Source organism: Xyrauchen texanus, chromosome 9 (genome assembly GCF_025860055.1).
Source record: "Xyrauchen texanus isolate HMW12.3.18 chromosome 9, RBS_HiC_50CHRs, whole genome shotgun sequence".
Classification (NCBI taxonomy): domain Eukaryota; kingdom Metazoa; phylum Chordata; class Actinopteri; order Cypriniformes; family Catostomidae; genus Xyrauchen; species Xyrauchen texanus.
Window position 1 is genome coordinate 3,662,089 of NC_068284.1, and position 16,750 is coordinate 3,678,838.

The 16,750-nt window shown below is 38.5% G+C and overlaps 1 protein-coding gene across 5 annotated transcripts in view; it reads left to right on the forward strand.

The window, feature by feature from the left end:
• The window catches only part of LOC127649807 (zinc finger protein 239-like), a 128,976-nt gene that overhangs the window by 69,482 nt on the left and 42,744 nt on the right, over positions 1 to 16,750 (forward strand). Inside the window, exon 1 of one of the 5 annotated variants that reach the window (XM_052135061.1) lies at positions 12,812 to 12,851. The exons of 3 other annotated variants lie outside the window; for them this stretch is intronic. The gene's annotated coding sequence lies outside the window, so the exon portion shown is untranslated. Of the gene's footprint in view, positions 1 to 12,811; positions 12,852 to 16,750 lie in introns of those variants that run through there. One more of the 5 variants, XM_052135059.1, reaches the window with a different exon arrangement.

Consider the following 16,750-nt stretch of genomic DNA (forward strand, 5'->3'; position numbering starts at 1 on the left):
TTTGATACATTAAGTATCCTTAACCCCTTTCTAAAAAGGGCGTGTCAGAACTAATATGATGGTTTGCACAGGCTGTTGATCTGCTGAACTTCAAACAATGCTATAACTTCTTGCCTTCCTGTATTCTGTTTCAGCCCTCTTTCCCTTGGTAAACTGTATGAATGTATGTATATGTATGTTAGAGTAGTTTAAATGTTTAGTCTAGTTAATAAAGTCTTGTTCATGTCACATGTAAAGTTGTCTGTGTCTCAAGCTCATATCTAAAGTCACTAATCATAGATTTTGACTACTTGCTCTTAATACTTAGTAAGAAAGACATTTCCCATGCCCCGAAATGTACCTTTCTATTAATTAATTAATTAATAACCAATATTGAGTGTTCACGGGATGAACCGAGTATTTGGTTGTAATGTTAATGTAGCTACATCAAGTTAACCCGATTAACTGATCCAAATATTCATAATCGATTATAACAAGTTATGATTGATTATTAATATTTCATAGAGCTGATTCGCTACCTAATGGTGGAAGAATATAGAGCTGATTCGCTACATAAACATGCTTTATCTGCCTTGACAAAACAATGCAAGTTAGCTTGCCTTGTAACTGATTATAAAATATCAAACTAAAAGCTGTGACTACAGTACTATCACATCAAATTTTTTTGGCAGGGCAGCAAACGTTTCAAAATGTTTGCAGAGGTACAACCAAGACAACAAATGTAAACAAGTGAACCACAAAGTCCCTGGCAGATTTAAGTACTTAACTGTCAGATAAATAAAATATTAATTGTGTACTGGTTTTAAATATCTCAAATGTTTTAGAGGTAGCAATCTGAGTAAAAAGTGCAAAATGTAAACATTGTAAACCAGTCACTATGCTACACCTTTTAGGTAGTGCTCATGTAACCCTAATTACCCTATTATAGGTTTTTGCCAGAAAGACTAGTCTGCAAAACTTTTGGACGGAGTAACATTAACATGGGCCCGCATTTTCATACTCTCGGTGTGGTCGCTGGGATGGTACCTTTTCAGGTGACCGAAAAGGTTTTATTTGTTTTTCCCGTCTTGGTTATCACCGACCGACGGCATATTTCGCGAGACCGTCTTTATTTGCGCGTCGTCGCTTTTCAGATATCCAAACCACTTCCATATAATTGACGTCTTGTTACCTTTTTTGTCAACAATTTCCTCAGCTTTGGAAGATAGTTCGAGTTCGTCGTTTCCACTCATTTTTCTTTACACTCACTTTCTTCACTGCCGGTAGCTCAAACAGTGCTCTGCTAGCAAATGGGCGTGTACTTAGACGCACAAGCCAAAATCTGCGTTATGACTGGCTGTTGTCCGTTTATTTCTGCTTTGTAATAGGCTGTTAGGTCTATCCATATCGAGTAAACATGTCAAAAGTTTATCATCGTAGTCTAAATAAATATTATCGCGATGCCATATCGAGATCGTTTTATCGCCCAGCCCTAATTTAAACAGAGTAATTTTTATATGTTAGGTTTACTATTTTATTATTATATTTTATTGCGGATATAATGAACAGGCTGCGATGTCAAGATTGCAATGATGGAGTGTGTGTGTGTGTGTATTTGTAACCTTAAGTAATCATGGTTTATTTATTCATTTATTTATTCATTTGTTCTTTTATTTATTTATTATTTAACATGCATGTGTGCATTATTAAAAGTACCATTGCAGCAACGAGAACGGGTCTGAGCCAAATTATGTTAAAGATGTGTTCTGGTGACTGGCGTGTTTTAAACCAATCAGATAAGAGTAAATCGAGAGTTAGCGATTAGCTCATCTGATTGGCTACATGAAGAAGGTGGACCCGCCCTCCACTTCGCACTCCCGTTGGAACTACGTCATTTCAACAACAAATGGTAGATTTATCAGAAAATTAATCAGAAAGAAAATCAATCGCAAAGATCGCAAAACAATAATTATAAAAGTGGTTGTTTGCTGCCATTTTTTTTTGCTTTCTTAAAAATGTAAAACACAAGCATATATGTTTTATCACAGGTTTACAATAAAAATAAGAGTGTGATTTCAAAGCATTTTGAAATTTGATCATCATTCTCGGACGTTTTGATACGTTCGGATCGATCAGCCCATCCCTACTTTCTTTAGACATGTTTCATGTGTTGGTTTTAATAAAGACTCGGAGTACTCATAAAACTCACAGAACGAAATATGCGTCACACTTTACTGCGTTCTCAACAACATGTAAGTCTTCTTCATACGATAAAACAACGAGAATACAGAAAATAGGCTTAGAACTCCACCTAGTGGTTATATTATAGAATTAAAGGAGAAATTACATGAGACAGCTTTATAACTGAAATGGCTTTAACTGAAATAGACTAAAGTTTAATATAACTATTCTGATAAGTGTATATTTCCAACATCATGTTTGTGTTATCAGTTTCTGTAAGTTTTTGTGACGTGTTTCAGAAAGATAATGGCTTAGACAGAGCAATAGTTTATTTTCATCTTAACCGGACATTAAAGTTGATCACTGCAATAATTCATAATTCAATATATTGATACCCGATTTCTTTATCAACTGTTTGTTCAATTGAGACATAAGGGGTGATTTCAAAGCATTTTGAAAGTGACACACTTCCTTCTGCCAGTTGGTGGCGCTATAACTTTGACTCACAGTAGTCACATCCATGTGACACACTGCTGAAGTTTCATCGAGATCAGTTAATATATGCAAAAGTTATAACACACTTCCTTGCTTTTATGCTTCCTTTGTGTGCTTTTGGAGCTTCAAAGTTCATTTGCAATGTGTTCCACATTCAAACCAAAATATCTGACTCTAGGTCAAAGTATGAAACCAATACCCCACTTTTGTCTGAAGGTGGCGCTACTGCGCCCTGCACCAGGCATCAAAAAGAAAATTCAAGTTTGAAGAGCTGCCACAACAACAGTATTTAAGATATCAATAATCCTTTCACACGCCTACATCTGCCGGGTGTTTACATTATACACATAAAGTTTGAAGTAAATCGTGTAACAATAAGTGGGTGATTTTAAAGCATTTTGAAAGTGACACACTTCCTTCTGCCAGTTGGTGGCGCTATAACTTTGACTCACAATAGTCACATCCATGCGATCGGCCTCTTACAGCGAACACACCGCTGAAGTTTCATCGAGATCAATTAATGTATGCAGAAGTTATAACACTCTGACTGTTTCTCGTTTCTCGCCATCATTTCGTTTCCTCGCCACGGCCAAACCGTTAGAGATATCAAAAATCTGCCGGCATTTTTCATGCTCAATGTCTTGACATCATGCTGACCGAGTTTGGTGGCGATTGGTGGAATTCTCTGGGAGGAGTATTCCAAATTCCATTGCGTATGCTTTTCAAACAACCCTAAATAGACGGTTTCCTGTTGGTCTGGGGTAAAAAGTAAAAGTATGAAGGATATATGAAACGATGAGATCTATATGTGTACCCAGTTTCATATTATTACATGCAAGCGTGTTTGAGTTATAGACCAAGTTTTCGGACCCTGTTCCAGGGGCGCTGTCGAGCCCCCCTGCCACGCCCGGGTACCAGCTTCAGCCCGGCCCTAATGACCACAGGTTCTGACCCGTGTGCAAAGTTTCAAGAGTTTTTGAGCATGTTAAGAGCCCCAAAAGTGCCCCGTAAGTCGTAAAAAAAAAAAAAAATAAAAAAAAAAAATAATAATAATAATAATAATCCTAACGAAAACAATAGGGTCCTACGCACTTTGTGCTTGGGCCCTAATAATAATAATCCTAACGAAAACAATAGGGTCCTACGCACTTTGTGCTTGGGCCCTAATAATAATAATAATCCTAACGAAAACAATAGGGTCCTACGCACTTTGTGCTTGGGCCCTATATATAGCTGCAAGCAGCGATGGCAGGCCCAAGCCGGTGGCACCGCCACCCCCGGCCTTTAGGGTTACTGTGCATGCTGGGCAATAACGTAACCTCGCTTTGACCGTCGAGAAGATGTGTGCTGTAGAGCTTGCATCAGTGTGAGCTCTTCAAAAGTGCGCATCGAGGGCACATATCAACCACAAAGTATGCGCAAGCACCCTTCTGATATCTAAAATGAAAAATGACACACCCTACGGTCTCATGGAGTTAATGGACACATGAAATATGTACACAAGACTGAAAATTCATATGAAGTGTGCCATTTGGGACAGGGCCTGGGACAGGGCCTAGGACCGTGAACCACAATAGTCACATCTATGAGGTAATTCAAATGTAGAATAATTTTTAATGTCATAGGATGTCATAGGTCAATATCTTTTGCAGCACTTAAACGTGTTAATCCAGAAGGCCAGTATTTATACGGAGGTCTCTGTACAGCTTTATTAATGTAATTATAATTTATGCACTGCTGAAGTTTCATCGAGATCAGTTAATGTATGCAGAAGTTATAACACATTTCCTTGCTTTCATGCTACCTTTATGTGCTTTTTTGATCTTCAAAGTTCATTTGCTATGTGTTCCACATTCAAACCAAAATAGCTGACTTTCTGTTGGTGTGAGCTAATGACTGTAAATTAGAAAGTTGTCCGGCTCGATGAGAACAATATAATTCCTGAGTTTTGTGACTGTGGGTCAAAGTGTAAAGCAACCCCCCCACTTTTGTCAAAAGGTGGCGCTACTGAGCCCCTGCACCACGCCTGTTTCTGAAACTTTGCACATGTCTACTGGCTAATAAATGTGATGTGTCTGTCGAGTTTCATGCAATTTCAAGTATGCTAAGAGTCTCAAAAGCATCAAAAAAGAATATTCTAGTTTGAAGCGTTGCCGCGGCGACAGTATCGAAGATATCAATAATCCTTTCACATGTCAACATCTGCCGTGTGTTTACATTATACACCTAAAGTTTTAAGTAAATCGGGTAAAAATAAGAGGGTGATTTCAAAGCATTTTGAAAGTGACATACTTCATTCTGCCAATTGTTGGCGCTATAACTTTGACTCACAATACTCACATCCATGCGATCGGCCTCTTACAGTGAACACACTGCTGAAGTTTCATCGAGATCAATTAATGTATGCAGAAGTTATAACACACTTCCTGTTTCTCTTTTCGCGGCATCATTTCGTTTCCTCGCCATGGCCAAACCGTTCGAGATATCAAAAATCCGCTAACTGTTTTTCATCCTCAATGTCTTGACTTCATGCTGACTGAGTTTCGTGGCGATTGGTGGAATTCTCTAGCAGGAGTATTTCACATTCCATTGCATGCGTTTTCTAAAAAACCCTAAATAGACAATTTCCTGTTGGGCTGAGGTAAAAAGTAAAAGTATGAAGGATATATGAAACGATGAGATCTATATGTCTACCAAGTTTCATATTATTACATGCAAGCGTGTTTGATTTATGGACCAAGTTTTCGGACCCTGTTCCAGGGGGCGCTGTCGAGCCCCCCTGCCACACCCGGGTACCAGCTTCAGCCCAGCCCTAATGGCCGCGGGTTCTGACCCGTGTGCAAAGTTTCAAGAGTTTTTGAGCACGTTAAGAGCCCCAAAAGTGCCCCAATAGTCGTAAAAAAAATAATAATAAATATAGCTGCAAGCAGCGATGGCGGGCCCAAGCCGGTGGCACCGCCACCCCCGTGCCTTTAGGGTCGCTGTGCACGATGGGCAATAACGTAACCTCGCTTTGACTGTCGAGAAGATGTGTGCTGTAGAGCTCGCATCAGTGTTTGCTCTGCAAAAGTGCGGATCGAGGTCACATATCGACCACAAAGTATGCGTGAGCACCCTTCCGATACCTAAAATGAAAAATGAGACACCCTACGGTCTCATGGAGTTAATGGACACATGAAATAAGTACACAAGACTGAAAATTCATATGAAGTGTGCCATTTAGGACAGGGCCTATGACCGTGAACCACAATAGTCACATCTATGAGATAATTCAAATGTAGAATAATTTTTGATGTCATAGGATGTCATAGGTCAATATCTTTTGCAGCACTTAAATGTGTTAATCCAGAAGGCCAGTATTTATCTGGAGGTCTTTGTACAGGTTTATCAATGTAATTATAATTTACGCTTATGTGTTCGTATGATATGCAATGGAAGTACATTTTTATGTTTAACATGGGTGTATTCACAATACATAGCATACGATATAATATCTTAAGATTATTTATCATTATGTTAAGTACATCACACAAATGTGACTGTATTCACCTGTAATGTCTCCAATAAGTAAAGTATATTGGCCTGTATGGCCATGATATATTGCCTTAGCTAGACTTTAGCTAACCTATTACATTAGCTAGTAGCTCATGAGTCATGAATGTTAGCAAGACACAAGTTAACTATATTTGCTTTTGGCTAATTAGCTGTATAGTCGAGGCACTGTACACGACGCGGAGGGAGGGAGGGAGGGCGGGCATCGACAAAATCTCATCTACCGACCTGATGTTTTGATTTTTTATTTAATAAATATATTTGTTTGACAGGGAAGCTGTGCGTAAACAGGAATATATATATTAATTTATTTATTAAAAAAATAAAAATAAACACCCCAGAAAAAAGAGCACTTTCTCTCGAGGAAGAAAAAGGGCAGGTGCTCAAGCCCCTTTGATGTCTATGTGTGCACGTGCCTGAGGGTGAGTAAATGATGAGAGAAATATATTTTTGGGGTAAACTCATTTTATTTGAAAGACTATCTAGGCACATAATAACACTGCATTGCTGTGACTGTTTATAAATTTCAAAATGTACAAGCTCACACTTTAAATGGTCAGTGCTTTGATTTTTAAATCATTAAAATAGCAACAGATCAGAGAAGAAAAATGGAGATTGAGTGATTATTTTTACATTTTACATGCCATTCAAAAACGTGGCATTTTACAGCGTAAGAGAGAAATTAAAAAACTTAAAATAATACCATTTGTACTTTTCAATGACTTGGGATGTCTATGTTCAGGGCGAAGGCTAAATTGTTACTGTCTCTTTAAGAGGGTTTTATCGCATGTTACGATATTCAAGGCACAGTTCAGTTTAATCTTTTGAGAACTGAGAAGTATCATTATTTTCGTTTTGTGCTGTGCTTGTTGCATCTGTATTCATTGTGAGATGATAAAATACAGACTGCGTGAATGGCTGATTTTGTTCACTTGAATTTTGTGACGTGTTTCAGAAAGATTATCGTGAAGACAGAGACAGCGCAGCCGGTTTATTTTCTTTATTTTACAAAAGCACAAGGTTTTGTTGTTATTTTAAGTGTACACATATAAAAGTACGACTTTCATAGTTTGTGATGATGTATTAAATGTATCAGTATGGGCACAAATAACGCAGTATTTTGTTTAAGTTGTTTCCGCTGTTTCGAGAGAAAAATATAGCAGGACGTCATCTGGAATAATGCCAGAATTTAATATAATTATACCAGATTTCTTTCTCAACTGTTTGTTCACTTGAGACATAACAGACTCCTCAATATATCATGTATTTTTACACTTTGTTGTATGAAATTGTCCGTTCAGACGCAAGCAGCAGGCGTTCGAGCGAGCGTTAGACACGACGCGGCTCGATCGCTGTGTCACTCAATCTGCTCGCAAACATGTATTTGAGTTGTTTTCACATTTGTTGAGTTGAATAGTGTAAAATCGCTTGAACGTTCAAACAGGCAAACATTGTATACAACCGACAAACCTTCGTGAAGATGCGAGCAAAAATAATCTGTCAGACATAGAGCTGTCACGATAACTACTTTTTGTTGTGCGATATATTGCACATAAATTAATTGCGATAAACGATATTATTGTAATTTTCAGACCATTTTATGCCACTGATTACATAATGACAATATAATAGCATAATAATGCAAGTACACTGTTTCAAAGAACAAAGAACATTTTACTCTTATTCTATTCAATATTTAGACATTGTGAAATGTGAAAAAATATATCCCAAATAAATAAAACAAGTAAATAAATACACTTTTGTTAACAAAAAAGTGCAAGGTATCAAGAACTAGATCAAAACAAAGTAGGCTAATATGTCAATAATAACTTTTCAATAATGACTTTTAAAGTGTCTCACACAAAGGCACAGATGCATCAACAGGACATTTCTGCTGCCAGATTAGTTTTTTAATTGTTAGGCAGATTCCGAGAAAGGAACACCAACATGTTTACCTTGTGGGGCTTAAGGCAGGATCTTACTGGGGTAACAATGTTACCAGCTGTGCTAAACAGTCTTTCTTATAGCGAGTTACGCTATCCGTGAGTGTGCGCCATTTCGCGCTGTCACGTTTATATTTGCACTGTCGGGAAAAGGCATCTGCAACAGATAACTGTCTGGAAGAAGGCCCCTCTCCAACTCCAGCTGCAGTTGTTGTTCCCAGGTTGAAAAACTGGGTGGGATGGTTATGTTTTAGGTGCGATTTTAAGTTTGTTGTGTTGCCTCTTTTCGTTGCTACTGTTTTAAAACACAGTCGACATACCGGCTCGTTCACGTTAATTAGCTCTCCTCTCTCGTTCGGCTTAAAGCCAAAATGTTCCCACACCGGAGCTGAAGATTGAAATCAATTCCATGTTGGACTCGCTGAAGATGTCACGAAACAGAACACTTTAAAATGCAGTTGGTTCACGCCTTCTCTTCACCTGATGGTGTCCGCTCTCTCTCTCTCTCTCTCTGTGTGTGTGTGTGTGTGTGTGTGTGTGTGGACACGCTGCCTGAGCCCCGCCTCCGACACAGAGTGCAGACAAGATGACAGAGGCAGCGCGATCAACTAAAATGTTGGTGACATTCATTTTAATGTAAAAATGAATCTGATTATTATTTTTAATAATAAAACAAATGATCAGTTGCAATATATCGCGGCACCAAAAATGATCAGCGCTCATTTCCATATATCGTGCGATAAGTCGATATATTGACTATCGCGACAGCTCTAGTCAGACAACCCTAAAACAACATCATACTCGGAAGTTTTGATACGTTAGGATCGATAAGCCCATCCCTACTTTCTTTAGACATATGTTTCATGTGTTGGTTTTAAGAAAGACTCGAGTACTCATAAAACTCACAGAACGAAATATGCGTCACACTTTACTGCGTTCTCAACAACATGTAAGTCTTCTTCATACGTTAAAACAACGAGAATACAGAAAATAGGCTTAGAACTCCACCTAGTGGTTATATTATAGAATTAAAGGAGAAATTACATATGAGACAGCTTTATAACTTAAATGGCTTTAACTGAAATAGACTAAAGTTTAATATAACTATTCTGATAAGTGTATATTTCCAACATCATGTTTGTGTTATCCGTTTCTGTAAGTTTTTGTGACGTGTTTCAGAAAGATAATCGCTTAGACAGAGCTGATAGTTTATTTTCATCTTAACCGACATCACAGTTGATCACTGAAATAATTCATAATTCAATATATTGATACCCGATTTCTTTATCAACTGTTTGTTCAATTGAGACATAAGGGGGTGATTTCAAAGCATTTTGAAAGTGACACACTTCCTTCTGCCAGTTGGTGGCGCTATAACTTTGACTCACAGTAGTCACATCCATGTGACACACTGCTGAAGTTTCATCGAGATCAGTTAATGTATGCAAAAGTTATAACGCACGTCCTTGCTTTTATGCTTCCTTTGTGTGCTTTTTGGAGCTTCAAAGTTCATTTGAAATGTGTTCCACATTCAAACCAAAATATCTGACTTTCTGTTGGTCTGTTTGTTCACTTGAGACATAAGAGGGTGATTTCAAAGCATTTTGAAAGTGACACACTTCCTTCTGCCAGTTGGTGGTGCTATAACTTTGACTCACAATAGTCACATCCATGTGATACACTACTGAAGTTTCATCGAGATCAGTTAATGTATGCAGAAGTTATAACACACTTCCTTGCTATTTGCTCCCATTATATGCTACCTTTATGGGGTTTTTGGAGCTTCAAAGTTTCCTTTGCAATGTGTTCCACATACAAACAAAAATATCTGACTTTCTGTTGGTCTGAGCTAATGACTGTAAATTAGAAAGTTGTCCGGCTCGATGAGAACAATATAATTCCTGAGTTTTGTGACTCTAGGTCGAAGTATAAAACCAATACCCCACTTTTGTCAACAGGTGGCGCTACTGAGCCCCTGCACCACGCATCAAAAAAGAATGTTCAACTTTGAAGCGCTGCCACGACCACAGTATTTAAGATATCAATAATCCTTTCACACGTCTACATCTGCCGTGTGTTTACATTATACACATAAAGTTTTAAGTAAATCGGGTAAAAATAAGAGTGTGATTTCAAAGCATTTTGAAAGTGACACACTTCCTTCTGCCAGTTGGTGGCGCTATAACTTTGACTCACAATAGTCACATCCATGCGATCGGCCTCTTCCAGCGATCACACTGCTGCGGTTTCATCGAGATCAATTAATGTATGCAGAAGTTATAACACATTTCCTGTTTCACTTTTCGCGCCATAATTTTGTTTCTCACCACGGCCAAACCGTTCGAGATATCAAAAATCCGCTGTCAATTTTTCATCCTCAATGTCTTGACTTCATGCTGACCGAGTTTCGTGGCGATTGGTGGAATTCTCTAGGAGGAGTATTTCACATTCCATTGCATGTGTTTTCCAAAGAACCCTAAATAGACGATTTCCTGTTGGGCTGAGGTAAAAAGTAAAAGTATGAAGGATATATGAAACGATGAGATCTATATGTGTACCGAGTTTCATATTATTACATGCAAGCGTGTTTGATTTATGGACCAAGATTTCGGACCCTGTTTCAGGGGGCGCTGTCGAGCCCCCCTGCCACGCCCGGGTACCAGCTTCAGCCCGGCCCTAATGCCCGCGGGTTCTGACCAGTGTGCAAAGTTTCAAGAGTTTTTGAGCACGTTAAGAGCCCCAAAAGTGCCCCAATAGTCGTAAAAAAAATAAATAAAATAATAATAATAATAATAATAATAATAATAATAATAATAATCCTAACGAAAACAATAGGGTCCTACGCACTTTGTGCTTGGGCCCTAATAATAATTCTAACGAAAACAATAGGGCCTTGCCTTTTCAAGGCTTGGGCCCTAATAATAATCCTAACGAAAACAATAGGGCCTTGCCTTTTCAAGGCTTGGGCCCTAATAATAATCCTAACGAAAACAATAGGGTCCTACGCACTTTGTGCTTGGGCCCTAATAATAATAATCCTAACGAAAACAATAGGGTCCTACGCACTTTGTGCTTGGGCCCTAATAAAATTATCAAGCTTTTATGGCATATATGTAGTCTGCTAATAGGAGTAAGAGGGGGAAGCTTGGAACAGTCCTCAGCTATTAATAAAGAACAAAGACATGGCACCTTTGCACCTTTCTGTCCATGACCTTACTTTATCTGTCCAGGTGCCCCATGATGAACTCCCAGAACCCCTGCTCAATTTGTACTGATCACTGATCAGTGCCACGGTATTGGCTCTAGAATTAAGCAAATTATCTGTTTGTCACCAATATCAGTTAACGTCATCGCTAGAGCTTGGCCAGGTGGCCAGATTAACTTCTGTCTAGTGAAACAAAGACAAGCTACAGTCAATAAATATTGTTAATAAGTACTATTGCATGCATAACAACTTCATAAACAGACGTTACTAAAGCCTTTTCACCCAAGGGTAACGCCAGTGATGGTACACCAGTGACACTTAAAAGCCTAAAATTAAATTTATTGAAATATATTAGGTAATTCCTGATAACTGAAAATAGACAGAAAACTTAGAATGTCCTTCTCTTGATAGAACTTCAGCAAGTAGGATGCAGGATGTAGTAAATTACATCAAAATCTGGATTTGTTTTTCTAAACAATATTTTTTTGATACATGGTGACATGATTCCGGGAGACAGCTATTTCCATCATATTATTATTTAATTTTTTTATTTGTGTCATACATATAATAAATTTGACATTGATTACTACATTTAAAATGGGTGAGAAATGTATTCTTAAACTTAAAATAGCCCCTAAATCTCCATAAATGACCTCGGGGACAAGCACAGTTTTGGTTCATGGAATTTTGTATAATTGATTTAAAAAAGCCTAATTCATGGCACAAATAGGTATAATTGTTTAGAGAACATTTTATATTATTGAAGTAAGCAAATAATTTTGGCTAAACACTGTATTTAACGTATATGTTTTCTGCCAGGCTTGGGACAGAAATGTGGACATTTCTGTGTAGAATGACCCATCCACTGATCCAGATTGAAATTTAAAGAAGCCGAAATCTCCAATAATCTGTAGGAAACAAGGTGTTTCAACCCAAGAAATTAATATTTTACAATTCAGTGAGGGTTTCTACTGTTGTGCGTTTTTTTCTCAGTAGGGATTAATTTAATAGTTTAATAATTAATAATTCAGTCACTGTGAGGTTTGTAGTTTGAGAATCCCGTTGTAGTATTTTACGTTACATTAAGCGTTTTCGACCACAAGCGGTTAATGTCCCTTCGAGATGCTGTTGTATGACGTTACGAAAACATGGCGGCTCTTTGAGATTTGCAGAGTAACAATAAACATTCATTTTAAGAGAATAAAATCCATCAATGAGTAAAATAAAAGCACCAAAGTTTCCGTATTATATTATGTTTAGCACACGTTTGCAGAGACGTTAAAACGGTAAACGATATTATATATTTATACTCATAAACCTTTAAAAACTACCGGCATTGTAGTTTCGTTTGTTTCTACATTATTTAAGTATCGGACAATAGACCGCCGCATGTTGGAAACCCGGATCAATTAGGAATATCTATCATCCGACATTGAACAAATACGGGCTAACTGCATACACGTACATTAGAGATTAAACAGTGCTGTAAATAAGAAGTGAGTAGAAGTATGTAAATTGAGATTCATTTTTATAAATGACGCATTATTCTCTTCACCCTAAACGAAGACTGTTTAAACACAAACAGGAATAACTCCAGGTGTTACAGCTGAGGTCTGCGTGATAAAGCATTGTAAAATGTTTATTAAAGAAGAGAGTGAGGACATGAGTTATCCAGAACCATGCAGTTCAAATGCCATGAAAGATGAAGATACTGAGGATCAAAAAGGTTTGTGTTCATTCTTCATTATTGTGTGTTGATGGACAGTAAGTAATAACATCTATGAAAACGAGAAGTTCTATGAGACCAAAGGTCTGTTCCTGAAAACAGGTTTAGTGACTAAATGTATTCAATGTAAACTTTTAACTTCAACTTTCTGTTCCAAAAAAACAAAGTATCTTTCACAGTAACAATTGTTATTTTCCAGAGTATCCGCGTCGCCGGTCATTTTTCCGGGGCCTCAGCCCCAAATGTAATTTTAAATGTAGGCAACACAAGTTTAGGTGCAGCTCAACAACAAAATTATTTCTGTATGAATATGCAGTAATCTTCATGACGCAGTCTGTCTCGCAGGTCTTTAATTTAATTTAATTGATCAATTGTCACACATTATACATACATTTCTGCATATACATGGTGAAATTATTTATTTTTCACATATCCCAGCTAAGCTAAGCTGGGTTCAGAGCACAGGGTCAGCCATGATACAGCACTCCTGGAGCAGATAGGTTCAAGGGCCTTGCTCAAGGGCCCAACAGTGGTGTCTTGGTGGTGTTGGGGCTTGAACCCCTGACCTTCTGATCAGTAACCCAGAGCCTTAACCGCTGAGCCACCACTGGAAGATAACATGGCATAACAGATGATAACACCCTCCGCCTCCCGCTACTAGAGAGAGGCAGCTTGTGTCACTCTGGAGGAAAAAAAGCAACGTAGCCTTTTGGACTTTATTGAAAAGAAGAGTAATGGTGAGGATTTACTGATGTTACCTACATGTTTAGGTAGGCAGTGGTGGCTCAGTGGTTGAGGCTCAGGGTTACTGACCAGAAGGTCGGGGGTTCAAGCCCCAACACCACCAAGATGCCACTGTTGTGTCCTTGAGCAAGGCACTTAACTCCAGGTTGCTCCAGGGGGATTGTCCCTGTAATAAGTGCACTGTAAGTCGCTTTGGATAAAAGCGTCTGCCAAATGCAGAAATGTAAATGTTTAGCTTAATGTTTTTAAACTTGTGGGCTGGTCAAAGACATCCAAATGGAGGGTGACCATATGTCCTCTTTTTCCCAGACATGTCCTCTTTTTCGTACCTTAATTTGTATTATGGCTTAAATTGTATTATGACGTTCATCTGGTCTAATACTTCATTGTGTGTGTGCGCGCATATTTGCATTGCTTTAACCCCTCTTTGTAAGTCCCGCCTTCTCGCACACCAATTGGTCGATTATAAGAGGCTTGCAGCAACTATTGGCCAAAATTCCTGCCTGTCAATCTCTGCTGTTGTGTTCGGCATCTACAAGTTGCTTGACACTGACAGTAGCTGCATATGACAGCTGAGTGGAAACAATACTCAAACGAAAGTGCAAATTTACAGAAGATTTGCACAAATAATTCCCATTCATGCTTTCGTCTAGGTAGTCAAGATCCGTGGGAAGCAGAATGTATGACATGTAACGCTGGCACTTATGTGTCAGTTGCTAATAATGGTGCAAGTTATTTAGAAGCACACATTAGCTCTGCGATGCATAAAGGGGCAGCAAAAGGTGAAAGTTCATCAGGTAAATTAACGGACTACTTTTTGTGACCAGGTAAAATTGTTATCACATTGCTTCTTTTTACGTTGCCATTCAAAACAATAGTAATAGTAAATGAAGGTACACACATGGCATAAAATATTTTAGTACATGGACATTCAAAAAAGAATGTTGGACATTTATATTTATTTATGCTATGCTAATGGAGTGTCTTTTTCACTGTATTAAAATTTACATTCATAGTAGCACTGTTTTGAACCCCATTACACAGTGCATCCGGAAAGTATTCACAGTGCTTACTTTTTCCACATTTTGTTATGTTACAGCCTTATGCCAAAATAGATTAAATTCATTATTATCCTCAAAATTATACAAACAATACCGATAATGACAACGTGAAAGAAGTTTGTTTGAAATCTTTGCAAATTTATTAAAAATAAATAAATTAAAAATTACAAAAAAAAAATAAATAAATAAATCACATGTACATAAGTATTCACAGCCTTTGCTCAATACTTTGTAGAAGCTTTGGGACCAATTACAGCCTCAAGTCTTTGTATGATGCTACAAGCTTGGCACAGCTATTTTTGGGTATTTTATCCCATTCTTCTTTGCAGGACCTCTTAAGCTCCATCAGGTTTGATGGGGAGCATCAGTGCACAGGCATTTTCAGATCTCTCCAGAGAGGTTCAATCAGGTTCAAGTCTGGGCTCTGGCTGGGCCACTCAAGGACATATACAGAGTTGTCCCATAGCCATTTCTTTGTTATCTTGGCTGTGTGCTTAGGGTTGTTGTCCTGTTGGAAGATGAACCTTTGTTATCTTGGCTGTGTGCTTAGGGTTGTTGTCCTGTTGGAAGATGAACCTTCGCCCCAGTCTGAGGTCCAGAGCGCTCTGGAGCAGGTTTTCATCAAGGATGTCTCTGTACATTGCTGCATTAATCTTTCCCTTGATCCTGACTAGTCTCTCAGTTCCTGCCACTGAAAAACATCCCCACAGTATGATGCTACCACCACCACGCTTCACTGTAGGGATGGTATTGGCCAGGTGATGAGCGGTGCCTTGTTTCCTCCAGACATGGCACTTTCCAAAAGTCAAAAGGCCAAAGGCCAAAGAGTTCAATCTCGGTCATGTGCCTTTTACTGAGGAGTGGCTTCCGTCTGGCCACTCTACCATACAGGCCTGATTTGTGGAGTGCTGCACAGATGGTTGTTCTTCTGGAAGGTTCTCCTCTCTCCACAGAGAAACGCTGGAGCTCTGTCAGAGTGACCATCGGGTTTTTGGTCACCTCCCTGACTATGGCCCTTCTCCCCCGATCGCTCAGTTTGTCCGGGCGGCCAGCTTTAGGAAGAGTCCTGGTGGTTCCAAACTTCTTCTATTTACAGATGATGGAGGCCACTGTGCTCATTGGGACCTTCAATGCTGCAGAAATTGTTCTGTACCCTTCCCCAGATCTGTACCTCGATACAATCCTGTCTCGGAGGTCTACAGACAATTCCCTGGACTTCATGGCATGGTTTGTGCTCTGACATGCACTGTTAACTGTGGGACCTTATATAGACAGGTGTCTGCCTTTCCAAATCATGTCCAATCAACTGAATTTACCACAGGTGGACTCCAATCAAGTTGTAGAAACATCTCAAGGATGATCAATGGAAACAGGATGCACCTGAGCTCAATTTTGAGTGTCATGCAAAGGCTGTGAATACTTATGTACATGTGATTTTTTTATTTTTAATAAATATGCAAAGAGTTCAACTTTTTTCACTTTGTCATTATGGGGTAATGTTTGTAGAATTTTGAGGGAAATAATTAATTTAATCAATTTTGGAATAAGGCTGTAACATAACAAAATGTGGAAAAAATTAAGCGCTGTGAATACTTTCTGGATGCAATGAAAATGGTCTGCATGGGGTGTGCTAGTCCACTTATGCTAGTAACCAGCAACTGACTGACTTAGATGTTCATATTAGAGTAAACTAATGTTACACCAAAATAAATTGTTTTACTGTTTAATGATAAATCAGGAAATTAGAAATTTTTGAGGTAAACATTTAAATTTCCAATGAACAACACATGTACTTCAGTGTTTCCCATTAATTGACTAGACTCTCGTGGCCCATTACAGTCTCATTTGACCCGCCACGGTCTCA